Genomic DNA, 20,468 nt, shown 5'->3' on the forward strand with positions numbered 1-20,468 from the left:
TGATAAATTTTGTATTCATAAATTATTATATAATTGTAATATTAGCAAAGATGTATACTTGCACATATTTATTAATTTTCTAAATAATAATTGAAATGATAAAATAACTTTTGTATTTATCTTTGAAAAGTCAATTTTTTTTCCTTATGCACATTAAATTATATATTTTTATTATAGTACTTTAATAAAAATTAACCTTATATAATCCTATATAAAAATTATTTTACTAAGTAACTTAAATGTGAATGTCCTTTTAATTTCATCTTCATTATTATTATTACAAGGTCCTGTCAAGTTAATTTATTACCTTTCTAATGATATAATAAAATCTCAATTACAATCTATAATTTTATTAAAGTTATAACTGAAATTTGGAGGCGTTATTATTCATTATTAACTTCTCGTAGGGTAAGTTATAGTTATAGTAATCGCAAAAAAATCGAAAATTAAAGTTTTTATACATCTTTACGTTTTCTAGATTTCTGAACATTTTGAAATACCTTAGAAAAAATAGATGCACCACTAATTAACAATAGTTAATGATTCTTGTTGAATATTCCCAATAACTTAAGGACTAATTTTTCATTTTAAATTTTAGAGGGATTTTATGATCATCAGCAGAGATGGAATGGAATTCCCAATAACTTAAGGTCTAATGTTTCACTTTAAATTTGAGAGGGATTTTATGATCATTAGCAGAGATGGAATAACTATTTATTTAATTTATCTCTTATAAAGTTTTTACCTTAATCACTTTTTTACTTGCTATTTTTCATTGTTTACACCTTTGCCAGATCAGAAGTTTAGTTGGTCCTTTATACCGCACCCACGTGTAAGATTTCATACAGATTACATAAAAAACGTCTGCATCTAACTTAAAAACAACTTTATATCGTACAAAAAGCTTTAAATAACGAATACTTAAAAATTATCTTAAGGTCTTGTAAACTAAGCAACAGTGCTCGGAACCAAATACAATAACAATGAAAATACTTTCGTTATGGATTTTCGAACATTGACGTTTTTCTCCCGATAGCGACATCGAAATGATCAAGACTGGTTATACAGTTTTTACTCTCTACTTGCAGATATTAAAAATATTCTTAACTGTATCTGTTTTTCAGAGAGGTGGTGGATTTAAGCCCCGTTTTACTATATACGTTTAAAATTACTGATTTTTGTTGCTACAATTTTTTTGGACGTAAGGTAAAAATTTTGCTTATAGAGGGTTATCTTACATATTTCTTGAATGTCAAAAATGAAATGTTGGATCTATATCACATTATATTCAAAATTAGTTGAGGTGCTTTTTGGTAAAATTTTAGCGCAATAGGTTTTTTCCAGGTAATACTTCGCAAATCATTGCGCACCGATAATATTCATAAATAGAAAAAAACAACCTCTGGATTTACATTTTGAAAATGACCTTATGATAAACCTTTTCCATTGAAATATAATTTTTTGTAATCTTAACCCCACTTACGTGTAAGCTTTTATAGATAACAATTCTAACTTAAAATTAACCATATATCCTATAGAACAATTAAATAACGAATACTTGAAAATTATCTTAAGGTCTTGTAAACTAAACAACAGTGTTCACAACCAAAAACACCAACAAGGGAAGAAATCCACACTGTCGTAATGGATTTTCAAACATTGACGTGGAAATAATCAAAATGATAGCTGGTTATACCTCTTTTATTCTCTACTTGCAAATATTGCTGTTAATTTTTTTTTAACTGTACCTGTTTTTGAAATATTGGCGGTGGACCTAAACCCCGCTGTACTCTATACGTTTAAAATTACTGATTTTTGTTTCCACATTTTCTTTAGACGTAAGATGAAAATTTGGTCACTAGAGGATCACAACTTACATAGATCTTGAATGTGAAAAGTAAAATATTGGATCTATTTCATATTATATTCAAAAATTAGTTGAGGTGGTTTTTGGTGAAATTTTAGAGCATCGGGTTTTTTAGTAATACTTCGCAAATTATTGCGTACCGATAATTTTATTTCATAAATCCAACAAACAAATATTGATTGTTGCATTTTACACGTGAAACAGAAATACCACAATGCACTTGAATTTTTATACCTTTTCCATTGAAATATATTTTTTGGTAATTTTTGGTGGTCGACCTAAGCCCCACTTTACCCATACGTTTAAAATTACAATGTTTTCTTTCCACCATTTCTTTGTAAGATGAAAATTTGGTTTCAAGAGGGTCCTAACTTACATAGTTCTTGAATGTGAAAAGTAAAATGTTGGATCTATTTCATATCATATTCAAAAGTTAGTTGAGGTGTTTTTTTTTGAAATTTTAAAGCATTGTTTTTTTAGGTAAAACTTCGAAAATCATTGCGCACCGATAATATTGAATTATATATCGAAAAAAAACAACAACCTCTTGATTGTTGCATTTCACACTTGAAACAAAAATAGCATGTTGCACTTCAACTTTATACCTTTTCCATCAAAATATAATTTTTGGTAATACGTGGCGCGTATAGTGTTGGTACAATAAGCTCTGGCTCTCGGGAGCTTTGCGGAGAAATGGTTTGGGAGCGTCCGGCCGATTTGTGTACCCGAATACGATCCGCCCGGCGTCCGGCGTCCGGGCCAGCGCAAACACACACATGTGCGCTTTGGCGGTCGGTCAGTCCGCGGCTAATCCTAGCCACTCGGCTCGTTTATTATTCTAGGTAATCACAGTACGCGCCACTGGCCAACGCTTCACGGATTTCACTCATCCCGAAGTGATATTAGCAGATACATACGATAGAGCAATATAATAACTAGTGGTGTAATAAATGATAAATGATGAGTCTTAGCGATTCAAAAATCCTTAAAAACTTGCTGATTAATGGACGCCTCCTTAGTAAAATTATTTAACTTACTTAGTAAAATGATTTCATATAGCTAAGGTTAATTTTTATAAAACTTTAGTACTATAATAAAAATTTATACTTCAATGCGCATAAGAAAAAAAATTTACTTTTCAATAAATACAAAAGTTATTTTGTCATTTTAATTACCATTTCAAAAATTAATAAATTATTAATTTCATAATAATTTATGAATACAAAAATCATAACATAGTATTAAACTAGTGGGGTGGGTGGCATCGTGCCTTAGGGCAAATTGCTGGAACTTCCCGTACCGTAACGAAATGTTCGAGGATTAATGAATGTTTTCAAATAGATTATTATAAATATTGTAACATTGTCTAATATTTATAAGAATTATATAAACTGAATTACAGAGTTGAAATTATTTGTTTAAAGTATATTAGAACTATAGTCAGAATTGAAAATAAAATCTGAAGTATTTTCGATATACAAAAAATTAGAAAAAAAAAATGAAACAAATTTTTTTTTTCAAAATCAATTATTTTGTTAAGACAAGCAGAAAGTTCTTTGAATCAATTGAATCGGACGCTTAGTTCTCTCAAAAACTGCCATTTTTTGTACATTTAGCTCTGTATCTCCGAAATGGCTGAAACTGCCTTTGCGAAAAACTAATAACCCCTTCTCCCAATCATTACTAATTGAATGTTATTTAGATCATTCAAATCGGATGCTCCGTTTTCTCAAAAACTCGACTTCTATTCCCTGCACTCTTTGCTCCTTATCTCCGTAACTGCTGGACCTGCATTTGCCAAAAACTAATCAGCACATCTCCTTATCAATAGGAATCGAATGTTTTTTAAACCATTCAAATCGGTTGATCCGTACGCCCGAAAACGTGGGCAAAAATTTGTATCCATACATACATACACACACACACATCAATTTTTTCTGAAGTATGCCAAAATGTTCAGAAACCTTCAAAACGTCGAGAAATGTAAAAATTTTCAATTCCGATTTTCGGCCCATTACAATAACTTACCCTACGGGAAGTTAATTAAATGTATAATACTTGTGTCAAGTAAAAATTTAACTAGTGGGGTGCATGGCATCATGTCATAAGCAAAACAATGGATAATTTCAAATTCGCAGTTATAAACGATTGAAAATTATTATGAATATTGTGAATTAATTGAAAAATTATTTTAAAATTTGTTTTAAATTCAAAATATTTAATTAGATTTTTGGTCTCAAAACCAACATGAACATTTTGCAGAAGATCACAAAATAAAATTTTTAAAAAATAATAAAAAAAATACTAGAAGCGTCCAAGTATCTCTTAAATTCTCTGATCCACCAAGACTGTAATATGTTCACGGTAGCACAAAAAATCAGTAGACTTGCATATAAGTACAGAACCAGATTACAGATCATCCGAACCAACTTGCCAAAGAATTGCTCTCATCAAATATACCCATAAAAACTAATCCTCTACATTTAGCATATATTCGTTTGTTCGGGTAATTCAGGTAAATACATTATTGTAATCGTGATCTTTACGTTTATTTTGATCATATCGGTATTCCTTAGAGAAAAAACATGAATTATGAATAACTCAATTATTTTAAATGTTTCTAAAATATGTTAGTTGTATTGAATAATATCAAGGCCATTAGTGAAAGTAGATCTAACTTAATATAGACAAATATGGCTATTTTGGGGTAAAAAATATTTTTCATAAATTACTATCCATATATTCAAAAGAATTATTTATAACAATATTAAGAAATATGTATCAAATATTTGTTAAAAAAAAACGAGTTAATGCTAGTTTATTTATCAGCCACATTTTAGTAAGATTAAATATTTATCGTGATATTGAATATCATCATTCAATTTTTATGGTTTGTGATTATGTATATAAATGACTAAAATATCACTTTTTAAAGCTTCTTTGACTCCAGGAATTCAGAGTCATATAAAAATTGTGTGCATCAAAATATCTACCATCAACTCAAAGAAAAGTTATAAGGTGAAGTGAAAAACAATTTTTATTAATTTTTAGAAAGCGAGTTTTGAGTTTAATAGAATACATAAATATATATACAAAATATTTGATAGCATTATTCAGAACAGTAGCATAGAAAAGCACACCATCAAAGAAGTAAAGTATGCTAGAATAGTTTATAAATTTTAGGTGAAGATCTATAACATTTAATATACAGTTATTATTACTATTCTGTGATTTTATCTCATCCATATTGCAAAAATACCATTGGGTACCATTATAAATTCTTATATTTACACATTTGTCACTAAAATTACTGAGTTGCCATACACCACTAGTTGATATTTATATAACAAATTCTAATTTTTCAAATTCATATTGTTGAAGAATAATAAAATATTCTGAACATTGTATAGAATTGCGGTGGAAAAAATATCATGTTTCTTATCCTAGGCGCAACTTGTAGTCGAGCATTTCGTTAGTTTTAATTTATAGTTTTTTCTTTTTATTCATATTTTTCACCTTAACTATTTAGAAATATGTGTACAAGATGATTTTTAAAAAAAATTATTTATTGTGGGAGTTACTGCTGTTTGACCATGTAATCATCATCACGCGTTTTTCTCAAAACCGTTTTTTTTCAAAAACATGCCTACAATTTCTAGAGTTTTACTTGATTTACTTAAAATTTTCAGAGAATCTTCTTTATGGACTCTTCTCTGGTTTATAATTTTTTTTTTGACTTGTCCGTAGTATATATCATGGCGACAACATTCTAGATTATTAGTAGTCTTTGCAATCGTGGGGATGGTGACTTGCCAATTTTATGAAATGCCCCACTTCAACAATTGCTAATTCTTAAAATTGTTAACTTTTTCTTTACTTTTTTGTCTTGTACTCTTGAAACATTGATAAATATATTATAAGAAAAATAACAGTAAAAAAAATTGATTGCCTTTTTTGCCAAAATTACATAAAATGCATGACTCTACACTAATATACACCCAAAAATTAAAACAGTTAAAACAAGTTATTATGAGCTGTTTGGGAAAATTGATGATTAAAATTTGTGTTAAATTAAAATAAAATAAAAATTAAATATTGTGCGTGTATTAGATAAGATATATCTTTCATTACTTAAAATCAAGTTAATTCTAATAAACAAATAGAATTTTCCGCTTGTTATTTAAATGTCACCGCCATATAACTTCTAGGAATTCAGCGAATAAAATCTAACTACACGGAGTTGTATTTAATGCTGTCAGTTACAATCATTTATATAATTGATTTAAATCACAAGAATAACAAAGGGTACTTTTGACAGATGGCATTCCATTCGGTTTGCATAAGCGCCCGTCTGGTTTAATAGAACATAATCCCTGTACATAATTCCAAGATCCCCTCGAAGGAACATATGTACACAATTAAAGACGTCTTTGCATTGTGAGCATACTTACTTGGCAAAAAATTGACTTCCCCATTCATATGTTTTGTGTGTATTCAAATGATTATAATGCGCCGCATTAAAACTTGTACGAGTTGCTGTCGTGATGGAATTTGTAGCCTTTTGTGCTTAAGTCTTTGAGTAAACTCCTACGTTAACTGAATAACGGTGGAGCACGGTTTGCTGCAGCAAGTAAAATGAGAATCAGACTTAGATTTTGTAAAACACTGTATATGAAGTTATAACATAAATTTTGCTGGATTTCTTGATTTACTCCAAATTTTTCTGAATACGTTGAATTCTGAATTGTATTGGGCAGGCGTTCGGACGACTGTTTACCCTCGGATACTTTTGTTTCTAGACTTTGGTATTAATAAGACATTTCTAGTTAATATATTTTCTTTATTGAATAATAATTGCAAGAATTCCAGACAAAAGTTGATTTTGTGATGTGATGAGTCAAAATTTGATTTTCACAAATTTAAAAGCTATTTTTTGAAATCAGCAAAAAAATAAGTACACCAAACTTCTCTAGTAATTTAAAAATGTTACCATTAATTTAAATCATTAAATAATTTTATGAACTGGTATACGTAATCGTGCATTAGAAAATTTTATCTATATATCTAATTCTCAATTTTGGTTGATTGAGTCAATGGTTACACATTTCTGTAAGTTCATGCAACTTGCCTTATGGTATAATGACACTTTCAACTAGTTTAATTTACTTTTCTCCTAGCTAACTTCTACATTATCAAAATTATCACTGCTCGAAAAATAGTGGCACATTTGTACCATTTTTTCATTAAAACAAATTTATAATGTTTTTTAGAAATCGCCCCAAAATTGTTTTTATAGTATACTCAAAGGCTTACGAAACTTTTCATAACATTTTATTATTTTTACAGTCATTTCACTATTCCATGTAAAGCTATTACTTCATTTTAATAGAAAGTTATAAGTTAAAAGTTTAATTGAATATCAGGTTATTAAAAGTATTGGATTTATTAATAACAATGTCATCGGAAGTTATTATTACTTTTTATGAGTACGGATTTTAACATATAAAACATTTTTTGATGGTTTACATTTTATATATAACAAAACTTGGAATAACTTTATCCTCTTCGCAAACAATTTATATGACAAACTCTTCAGGGAACAAAGTTTCCAACCACCGTTGTAAATGTGAACTAAATACAGTTTCTAGTCAATGGGTTTGTTTGTGAAGTAAAGGGTTTCTCATGATAATAGGGAATGGTTTTAGAAATTTTGTTAGTAAAATACTGAGTATTGTATTTAAGATATATTCTACTGTATTATGTTCCTCAAAAGTAGCCGTGGAGTGGATTTCGTCTTTTAAACCATCTTAGATTTCTTAGCAAATCGTTTCTTCTTTAACAAATTAGGAGACACTCAACTATTTTTCTTAAATACAAAAATAGTAAAATTTTTATGTCAATGTTCAAAATCTACCTTATTATTTACCTTATTATTTACCTTATTTTTTACATAGTATAGAGAGGTGTATATGTATTTCACATTACCTACTCTTCAGTGGTGCTGTGCTAATATTTTTTTTTGCCGGAACGCTAAAATTTAAAATCCGGTTCATAAACCGGTTCAAAAAATTTGATATATTTCGATAAGAACCCACAAATCTGATATATTGACCTCTTATATAATTAACTCTATTATATACAGCTAGTCTATAAATTAAATTGTACAAGTATGAGGGAATCATTGAGTACATAATTTATATTCTTTAATAATATTATTTATATTTATTGTGGTATTATTTGTATTCATTAATACTTACAGGTATTTATTATGATCTAAAAGTACTCTAGATTTATTACAATACTTTATAAGACTTAACCTAATAATACGATAGATAACCTATTACCTATCTTACTATACTATATTATTGTATATCATAGGTAGATATCTATTATCTATCACACCGTGAGATACCTACACCGTCATTAACTTATTATATATAACCTTCATACTTTTTACTTCTTATAAATATTATTGTCTAATTTATATATTTACCTATATTATATAGGTTTACCTTAAGCCCTATGTATTATCTCTACCTATCTATTGTCTATACCGGGAATTGAACCCGGAACTTCCGCGTGGCGGTCGCGCACCTTAACCACTACCCTATCGGGTACCCCCATTAATAATATAATATGGGACGCACTGTTGTTTCCGCGAGTCATTTTCTAATTAAATAGGTAAGACGGTTGATTCTAGCGTTACGGTGGCGTAGTGGTTAACGTCGTCGCGTTCCACGCGGCGGGCCCGGGTTCGATTCTCGGTAGGGTTAATGTAGCATGTAAGGAAAGTTATAGGTAATAGGATATATAGTAGATATAGGTTAGGTGTATTCGGTATACAATGTAGGGATTTGAAAGTATATGATGAAATATAGCGTATGGTGTAGATGTAAGGCGTGTAGTATAGAATGCAACGTATAGGCATACGTAAGGCTATAAAAATACACGAATAGGAACCTATGATGTAAGTGTTAGCGTATAAGAAATGCGAATGAATATAAGATTTAATTTATAAATATTATTTTTTCTATAAGAATTTTTATCTCGGTATTAAATATCTAAAATATCCAAAATATCCGTTAAGGCATCGATTACACCTTACTGCTGCCTTTGCCGTTATCACTTCATAAAAAATTAATTACTGCACTAGAATTATAAATTTTATTAAATGTTTGAGTAACTTGTGCGAGCTGATTTTCTTAAGATGTTCTTAGTCTCGCAACTTACTGAATTCTAAAAATTCTAAATTTAAAAATATGATAAAAAATTATTATACCGCTGTCTGGAAGGGATGGCAATTTATAAATATACAGACTAATGCATACAGAATTGGGAATTTTTCTATAATCCGTAATATTGAGAAAGTTTGCATTAGACCTAAAAAGGAATGCTTATTTACCTAAGCTATGGAAATATATATGGAAAAATTATATGGTTTGTTATTGTATATTGTTACACTTTTGCAAGAGTAAAGTTTCTATTGGAGCTTTTTTATCTCACGAACGTGTAAACTATGAAACATTATGAATCTAACTTGAAAATAACAATACATCCTATAAAACAATATGAATAATGTACTTCAAAATTATATTAAGGTCTCATAAACTAAATAACAGTGCTCACAGTCAAAACTTTCAAACATTGCCGTTTATCTCTCGATAGCAGCAGTAGATATACATTTTTTGCTCGTAGAAATCTCTAGATTTTTTTTTTCTCAGATATAGGTGGACCATTTTACTCGCGGACCTTTAAACTCCACTTTACTCTATTATTTCATCAAAAATTTTAATTAAAACATCAAGCAGTCGCTGATTTGTAGGCATGACAAATATACTTCTCAATATGCATGTTCATCAATTTCATGTCGAGTATATTTGTCAACCACAGTTAACGGTTTAATTGATCCATTGTATTAATAAACTTCTTAATCCATATACTAATAATCACACGGCAATGATTTTTTTTATTGACTGAGATTTATTCGTAAACTTCTCCCCACTCAGATATTTGCAACAAGTTATTACATTAAGTTATTGAGATTTTATTTGATTCAAAATTAGATATTATAATGAATATTTTGTTGTGAATATTTACTTTGCAAAAATGCTATTACAATTTAGGTTAAATATTTAATGCATTTATACAAGATGCATCCTACTGAACATTTCATACATTCCCATACATTTCGAGCGAAAAATTTTAATTAAACACGAAATAAATTTTAATTACTTGCTATCAAATATTTCATAACTGAAGTTATTTCCGTTACTTTTATGCGTTTTATACAGAATTACATGAAACTTTAAAATTCATTATACATCACAACACATCGCATGGCGTAACTATCTCACATTGTAATATAATATTCATCGCACAAAAAGTATCCGACTACGGAAAGTGTATAAAAAAGCACAGATATCCGCTATGGAATTTATTATGCAGCATAGTTCATGGCCCGATTTGTATGTTTTTTGTTTCTCTCTTCAAAGTTGTGCTTTAAAGCGCCGGCAACTTTTATAACAGGATTCCCGCCCGCTCGTTGTTTCTTTTGTTATTTCATTATAATTAGTGTGAGGCCTGGCCTTGTTTATTGGCTTGTATATTACGTCGTGCTAAAACTACCATTAACCCACTTTATCCATTAACCCATTTCTATGGCGTGCTCTGCGATATATACCGACTCTTCTCGAATAAGTGCTTACTTATTTTCGCACGCTAACTAAATTTATAGCAAGTTTTTCGAGATGCGAGCACTTAAAATTTGAAGTTAAGTACAAAAATGCTGGTGAAGATTTATTCAGCATTTTAACGTCATCAATGCGTACAATCTACGGCAAAGAATTGCTCTATTAAGGTCCTGTATATTTTAATATACGTAAGACTAAATGTGTCCTTCTGGTATAAGCAATATCGCAAAGATGTTCCACCTTTTGAACTATCCTTCGGGTGAGTTATAGCAATCGCAAAAAAATCGTAAATGAAATTTTTGCATATCTTTACGTTTCAAATGCTCCTGAAGATTTTGGCATACCTTACGAAAGTGGATGTATGTGTGTGAGTATATATGTGCGGCCGCGGATACAATTTTTCGTCGACGAATCAACCGATTTTTTTTATTGATTATAAGTTGACTTTGTATACACGTACATTAGTCATATATATTTCATAAGTTATCTTTGCAATTTTATTTGATTTGATTGTATATAATTATATAGCGCACCATCAACCGATTTGAATGAATGATAAAACAGTCGATTCCTATTCATAAGGAGATGTGCTGATTAGGTTTTGGCGAATGCAGATTCTGCCATTTCTAAGATGCGACAATAAAATAAAGCGCCATTACTTTGAAAATAAGTTGAAAATTTTCTACGTTTCGTAGGATAGGCTTTATGTGTAAAATGCCTAATCGCACAACAAATACAAAGTTTTTTGACATTTTGTTACTACCAACCCATGCCATAACACTACTATTTTATCCGAGATTGGCCCTTTATATTACAGTTTTTTAACAAACTGTTTTATCATAAAGATAAATATCTTTTATTATTATACAATATATATAATAAATAGTGGTCTGTCCGAATGCAGGTCCATGGTACGAAAGAACCACAAAATCAATGATTTTTTCCCCTCCTTTGTAATTTTATTATCATCAATTAATGACAATTAATCACTTTATTTTCGTTTTTATGAAATTTTTTTACCAAACTTTTGCGTCCATGCTTCCTAGTCCTGAGCTTCAGCCTTCAGTTCTATGTATTACCTTTTCTCGCGTAAGTCATCAACCATCTGCATTCTTTTTCTTCCCAATCCCTTCAGACCTTCTATTTTGCCTTCAATAACGTCGTTTAGGAGACACTCTTTTTGTATAATGAGTCCGATCCACTTTTCTTATCTTTTTAGGACCGTGCTCAGTGACGTCCTTTCTTTGCCCACTCGTCTCAGGACTTTATTTATTATATTTTCAGTACACTTTATTTTCTCTATTCGCCTCCAGCACCAAATTTCAAAACTCTCCAAATAGTTCTTGTCGGCTTTTATCAGAGCCCATGTCTCTGATCCATACACTGACGTAAGACTTTATCAATTCTCTTCTTCGTGATTGCCGCTTCGGCGTTTGCGATCCTTGTCCTGATCTCTCTTATGCAGTATCCAGCTCTGGTCAGAATACTTTCTAATTCTGTTTCTATTATTTTTATATTTTTAATAAAAATGATCAACGTTTTCCAATTTTCGATTTTATACTGTTATCTTCAGAGGATCATTTTGTTTTGATGCACTCATTACTTTCGATTTATCGATGTTGATCTCCATTCCGTAACTTCTGCCCACTTCAACAATTCAACAATAAATATATAACAAGTAAAATTTTAAGACTAAATATACGAAATCGCACCATTATCAAAGATTCTGGGATTGATAGAGACTAAAATGGATTTCCATTCATTTTAAATCGGTTCTGGTAGAGTTCTGGCGGAGTTCTCTAGCAAGAGCTTTAGTATGATCTTTCCGTGCTTTTGTAAAATATTTAGTATTTCATCATTCACAGAAAACACAAAATTTGATAATATAAATTTATGCTCTTTTGTTTCTTTTGTCTACTTGATCACTTACCAGTATACCTGTCCACCTGTTTATCTGCCTACCAAACTTACAGCTGACATGCTTATCATTTATCAGCCTACCATGACAGTTTATCAGTGTACCAGTTTATCTGTGTACGTGGCTTTTTTCAAATTTCTTGCCTAATTATTTGTTTACCTGTCTAATTGACTAGTAGTATATATGTACACTTGTATTGTACCTGTCTACCTAGTTGCACCTATTTCTATTTGTATATTAATCAATGATAATGACAGTCTACCTAGTTTCACATATTTCTATTTGTATTGTAATCAATAATAACTATTTGTAGAGATCATATTCGACCAACAGTCGATATTTTGTGCATTTTTAAAATCGATGGACCTGCCTTCGCAAAAATATAATGAATTTTTTATAATACAAGTGAAATATTTTTTGAATCAATTAAAGCGGATGCTGCGTTTTCTCCAAAACTGTCATTTTTAGCATTTTTTGCTCCGTTTCTTTCAAACAGATAAATCTGCCTTGACCAATATTTAATCAGCACGTATCGTCGTCAACACAATTATTTTGAATCAATCTAATCAGATACCCTGTTTTTGCTCGTATATCCAAAATGGCTGGACCTGTCTTTGTCAAAAACTAATCACCACGTCTTCCTATTGATATTAATCGAATGTTTTTTGAATAATCAAAATGGGTTGAGACGCGCGCTCGAAAAATTGCATCCACACAAAAACACATAGATTTTTTCTAAAATATTCCTAAATGTTCAGAAACCGTTGAAACGTACAGATATGCAAAAATTTTCATTCTTGCGATTGCTATAACTTACCCTACAGGAAGTTAATTCAAGTAATCAACAAAGATTAAGCATTGTGATTATATCCTTGCAGAACTTACAGTTTTATTTATATCTGCTATTTTGGAGTTTTAAACAAAATTCATACATGTCATTAAAAGTGATAATTATCTTTTGCCAGGTTCATAGGTCAATTATGCTAAATGCCGTACCAAATTAGAATCAGCAGCACAATAATATTTGCATCATCGGAATGAACTGGGAAACTCCTGAATAATTATACTCTAATTCCCATAGTAATGAAGTTCTGTTCCTATTGCATCATAACATAATAGTGCAATGTACACGTTGAGCGCTGAATGGAACTTATTGCGGAGTACGGAGTACCTATGGTACCTCTCTCTCGGTACACGCAGATTCTCATATGCTCAGAACTACTCGAATTATATACAATGTGTTTGAATAAATTATAAACCCATGGAAACGTTCTGCTAAATCCGGACTTTGTACCCGAAAATAAAATCATATTTAATTTGAATTTAAATCATATTTTATTTGAACGTATTTGAATCTTTTTTTTTTGAATCATTAAATTTCCATAGTTTTGAACTTCCGAAATGATGTCAAGTCATTCTGAATCGAATAAGAAAAGTATGAGTGTAAGCTGATTTTTAACTTTCCGTAAGATAAGTTATAGTTATAAAAATCGAAAATGAAAATTTTTATATATCTTTACGTTTCAAAGGTGTCTGAACATTTTAGGATACCTTAGCAATAATGGATGTATGTGTGTGTGTGTGTGGGTGTGCATGTGTGCGTGCGTGCGTGCGGCTACAAATTTTTCCGACGATTTCGGAAATAAGGATTAACTGATATGAATTATTAAAAAACATTCGATTCCTATTAATAAGGAGACGTGCTGATACATTTTTAGCCACGGCAGGTCCAACAGTTTCGGAGATACGGGGCAAAAAGTGCCAAAGATGGTAACTAATAAAAACTTAGCGGAGCATCCTATTCCAATAATTCAAAATATATTTTACTTGTATTGACAAAATACAGAAATGATTAAATTTTGGGAAGACAGGTCTAGCGGTTTCGAAGATCGAGTAAAAAAAGTGAAAAAATGCCATTTGAGGGTCAAAAATAATTATTAGACATATCTACATTAAATTATCAAATTTTTTCTAAAGATGTGTATGGCATTGTGGCATAAGGCAAATTGCTGGAACTTCTCGTGTCGTAACGTAATGTTTGAGGAATATAATGTTTTCAAATAGATTATTATAAATGCATACTGTAACATTGTCTAATATTCATAAGAATTATATAAGTTATAAGTATTAATTTAAAGTATATAAGTAAGCTTTTAGAATTTTAGTGTGAATTAAAATTAAAATCTGAATTATTTTCGATATACAAAAAAACACTTTTGCAATTGTTTTGTCAATACAAGCAGAAAGTTTTTTGAATCATTCAAATCGGATGCTTAGTTCTCTCAAAAAGTTCCATTTTTTGTACTTTTAGCTCTGCATCTTCAAAATGGCTAAACCTGCCTTTGCCAAAAACTAATAACCACTTCTCCCAATCATTGAATGTTGAATCATTCAAATCGGATACTCCGTTCTCTCAAAAACTCGATTTCCATTCTCTGCACTCTTTGCATTTATCAAAAACTAATCACCAAATCTCTCCATCAATAAGAATCGAATGTTTGTTCAACCATTCATATCGGTTGATCCATGCGCCCGAAAACGTGACGAAAAAATGCGGATATACAAAACACAATCTATTTTTTCTGAGGTATGACAAAATGTTCAGAAACCCCTGAAACTTAAAGATATGCAAAAATTTTCATTTTCAATTTTCGGCCCATTACTATAACTTACCATACGAGAAGTTAAGAAATATGAATTTTGCTTACATTTCTATGGCGGCGCTTAAGCTTTTTGATATTTCTTCTCTAAAACAGTCCCAAAGCATGATTGCTTCGGAAAATAGTTCATAATTTAAAAAAAATTCTTTAAATAAAAAATATCAAATTTTTCAAAAAAGTTATCTTTTTAAGCAATAAAATTATTAAAATTGCTTATTTTAACTTAATTTCTCCTTTATTTGATGTTTTTTATTAAATGGCCAAACCTCTAACTAATCATCCATGGGTACCCCATTGTTAGTATTTCAATTTGTATTGGTACTTTTAGATAGAAAAATTTACATTCATTAACAAACTTGTAATTTCTCAAAATCATCACAAATATATAGATGATCAATTAGATACAGCAAATAAAATAATGTTTATGTCAGTAATTCGTATTTTATTTGCAGATCATATAGTTATTTCGTTACGCGCAAATTATATTCTTTGTATAATCTAAATTCTGGCTGAAATTGGCTTGGCTCATTTCTGCTTCGTCGTGCGTTTTAGCTTAGCTCTCTAATGTTTCATTAATATTTACATAGGGTTGTTTTGATTGTCAGTTTACAATGAGCAGAAACACTGATTCTTAACCCTACTGCATTATTCAGAATCATCTGATGGCCGACACTTTTGCGAAATTAATATTCATAGAAGTTAGTTGTAGATTTGCTAACAATTTAGAAATTAATTTTATACAGTAAAGTATACATTGTAAATTTGAAAATAATAGACTTCCAATTAACGATATTAGATTAAATTGGAGTGAGCTTCGTTAAAATCATGATGTTATAATTATTTATATATCATTAATAATTTTATCGTTAATAATTGGACTAAAATATATACAATAAAAACAAAAAAACTATTACATTCCTTAAAGTTTTTGGTAAAGATCGACCGGGCCGTTTTCTTGTAATAAACTTTCTTTGGCGATGTATATCATGGTCTTATAGAACTTACTGAAATATTACGGCCTTACAACAAGTAGTTTAATTTTAAAAATTCATCAAAGTTTAAGAAAATGAGTAGTTTAAAATAAAATTAGATGATTTACTTAGTATTACAATAAATTACTTAGTCTTAATGAACATACTAAACAATTAACGTCCTATGAAAACTGGTTCAATTATAAAAAAATGATTTGTGAAAATTTGCTTATAGAAAATAAATAAAATTATGTGTAATAAATTCACTCGGAATACTTCTAATCACTCATAAATTAATTTGTTTATTATTGAATAAGTCGATTATTTACACATATCGGGAAGTTCATGTAACTTGCCTCAAGGCTAAATACCAACTAGTTTGAGAATCACTTATAATTTTTAAATGAAAATATCTCTCCTGATAATGCTGCCTCTAATTATAAGTCAATAATTTTTATATGAAAATAATTTGTAATGATTAACTTCCAGTAGAGTAAGTTATAGTTATTGCAAAAAATCTAAAATGGAAATGTTTGCATATCTTTGTATTTGCGATTGAATAAATAAATAATAACAATAAGTGATTTCAAACTATTAAATATATTTATTGAATATTATTGTGAATTCCGCATACGTAATAACATTTAATAAACTTACTTACTTATACTAGAAATGAGAGTCATAAATTATATTACTTTTTTGTATTAAAAATTTCATTAAAATTTGACACATACTTGAATTATGTGTTTTTCTAATATCGTACATAATATTATATCTACTGCTCTCTTCGTTTTAATACGAACTATATTTTGCAAAATATTTTTACTAAAACTTTATATTATTGAAGTCACATATTAATTATTAGATAAGTATGTAAGCAGATTCTCCTAATCGGTAAAAAAATTGATATACAGCGTATTTTAATATGAAAAAAACAAAACGTTTTTCCGAAGCACTCAAAATTAATGTTTAATGCCTGAACCATTTAAATCGATATTTGTATTTTTAGATAAAACACTCCATATGGAAACTGTTTTATTCACATTGTTAAACTGTGACGATCCATCTGACTTTTCTGTGCAATTATTTTACCAATTAACTCCCAGAATAAATAACAATGGTATTATTATTGCATGGTATGTGTCAACATGATGTCAGTGTAATTACTGCCAATGAATTTTAGCACTTAACGTTGGCACGGGTCGAACACAGGGTTGTATATTAAAAAGATACAAATTTTGTTGTTCAAGCGATAAAAAATCATTACATTTTTTTATTGAGCTTTGCTTTAGAATTTAGCTGCTAAATCTTAGCACCTTACAACATTTTTCGTTTTCAATGTTACACTATACATTTTAATTTACAAAATATTATACTCAATGGTTTTATATTATTATTATAATATGTGTTAATTTCTATATATTTTTATTAACATTTTAAACTTAATTTTAGGTACTACCAATACAATTCACATGTATATATTATTTTTTTTGTACAATATCCCTGCATTTGATCATAGCAAACTCTTATAATTTCGACGCACTTCAATTTGTTAATTAGTTATGATAAGTCCATATTATAATCCTTGGACAAAGTTGTATTTTGTTGTATTCTGATACATTTGAATATATGATATCAATCACTATCATTAACTTTTTTACACATATTCTAGCTATTGATTGACAATGACAATTCTTCAAGAAGTTTTGCCAATTTGTCTGAAATTGTTTAATCCGTAGTTTTGATTGTCTTAAAATTGGTGTGAAATGACACCAGTGAAATAACAGTAATATCAACCAAATTAGTAAGCAATATTTTTTTATTATTACAATGTGTTCATATTACAAGGGCAATTAGTAATTTTTTATCGTGAAGTGAAAGAGTTCATTTGAATCTAGCATTAAAAGAATGTGGTAGCATTTTTGCGTTCCACAAACATCTACAAAGGTTGATGAAAATCTGTTTTATGACAGGTTTTCTAATCAGGACCGTTGAGAGATGACACTGAAACCATGGCCATGTTTTCTCATTAAATTAACTGGGTACCCTCTTGCAACTCCGAGTTCAGTAAATTTTATATGTTTTTTTTTTCTTTTCTAACCATATCTTTTTATAATAAACTAGCAAACCCGGCGAACTCCGTTTTGCCACCAGATTGTTTTCGTGAGAAAGATGAAGAAAATTTTTTTTGTTTTATATTTGAAAAGGAAATGGGTAGCTGTCAAACAATGTCTACCTGCACCATCTACTTAAAATATTGGTTTGTAGTAAATGCTGAGTATCAGAAGTAACGCTATATGTAAAAAATTTTCCGCTTTTCTGTTGAAATTTTTCTTCAATTTTCTTTGCTATAAACATCACGGATCCCGAGATCTTTCCAACGAATGCAAAATCGTCAAAATCGGTTCGTGCGTTCTGGAGTTATATCGTCAGGAAGGAAAACCCGACTATATTTTAATATAATAGATTTGTGATTTATAAAATGTATATAGTAATAAATAGTATATTTAGAGATATCAAGTTTGCTTGTTTTATCATTAGTTTTGCGGCAAAAATGTGGAATAGCAATAACTAGTTACGTCGTGTTCGATTCGACTTCGGTCAACTTGATATCAAGTAATGATAATATCAGACTTTCACGTGGGATTATTGATTTTAAAAGAAAATAGTTTAATTATAGAATAATTAAGAAACAACTAATATTAGGTCTTCCGCTAAGAAAACGCTGAAAATTTGATTGAAATTTAGACAAAAGGAAGATAGCATGAATTTAAATAGCTTTTAATCGCTTTTTGCTTTCAAAAAAATTATAATACATTGTTATATATTTCAAACTAGACGTTTGTTTAATAAAATTGTATCATCTATTACAGTATGTTCTAATATGGTTGAAACAACTTAACAAGATTTCTTAAAACTTGTGACAGTCTCGAATTTTTATATTTTTTTGCATGTATCCATTATTTTTATATTATATTTCTTATTTATTAACTTCCGATATGGAAAGTTATAGTAATTGCAAAAAAATCGAAAATCAAAATTTTTATATATCTTTACGTTTTAGAGATTTCTGAACATTTTGGCATAGCTTAGAAAAAATGGATGTATGTGTGTGTGTATGTGTTTGTGTGTGTGTATGTGTGTGTGTGTGTGCGGATACAAATTTTCGTCGACGATTTCGGGAACACGGTTCAACCGATTTCAATTATTCAAAGAACATTCGATTCATATTATGTCATACTAATAAGAAGACGTGCTGATTAGTTTTTGGCATGGCAGGTCTATCCGTTTCGAAGGTACGGGGTAAAAAGTGCAAAAACGGTAACTCAGTTTTTATGAAAACGAAGCGTCTGATTTTAATAATTCAAAAAACATTTTACTTGTATTGACAAGATGAAGAATTGATTAAATTTTTGATTTAATTTGATAAATTGATTTTGATATTGATTTATATATTACATTACTAAATGTATAAAAATAAATTGTATAATTATCTCTGTCTCAATTTTATATGTATAACTATCTTTATTTTGACTTTTGTATTTTGTGTAACAAAAATATTTTACCACGAATATGTATTAACGAAAAGATAGGAAAATTAATTGAAGGGGCCTGATTCGAACTGAAATTTATTATGATTTATTTATAAGTTTATTTGAATTAAAAAGTTTTCTACCACTTAACGATCCGCTTATTATCAGAAATGAACATTTATTAATTTTAATGTAGTTAAAGCTTTTCAAAAACACAATTTTTTGTGTAAAAAAATGTTATCATTATATAACACTTAAGGATTTAATTTTTGCGGGATAAAGAAATTATAAAGACTTAAGTTTTCCAATAATTTATTTACAGTTTATTCGAATCTTACTTGAATTAAAACACTTTCTTTATATTAGATATGGTTATCTCCTAACTCTAGTGCAGTAAAAGCTTATGAAGACCATAACATTTATAAAAATGTAGAAAAAATTGTATTTATAGCACATACTTAAAAATGATTTATTTTTTGTGAGTTAGATAAATAGTTGTATTATGCATGTAACAGCAAAAGTTTATTAAAAAAATACATAGTACATGCACATTAAAACTTTTACGTTCCATCTAGTACTAGTATATTAAAACTATAAACCAGTGCTGAAACTACGAAACATACAAAATAAATGAGCCAATTATAACATTCTATTATTCGTGGGAGTAAAATCGGGGAGCATTATGTATACGAAGAAGTTCCGTTATAGAAAATTATACATTAGCAATTTCCAGAAATAACAGAGAACCGTAAACTTTCTCTTTCGAAGCCGATTAGCGTACTTAGGTACAGATCCATACACTCCTCAGTCGAAAAACTCGCCCACAATT

Source organism: Ctenocephalides felis, unplaced genomic scaffold (assembly GCF_003426905.1).
Source record: "Ctenocephalides felis isolate EL2017-DRISC unplaced genomic scaffold, ASM342690v1 CF-g0.4_SCAFFOLD_01170, whole genome shotgun sequence".
Lineage (NCBI taxonomy): Eukaryota > Metazoa > Arthropoda > Insecta > Siphonaptera > Pulicidae > Ctenocephalides > Ctenocephalides felis.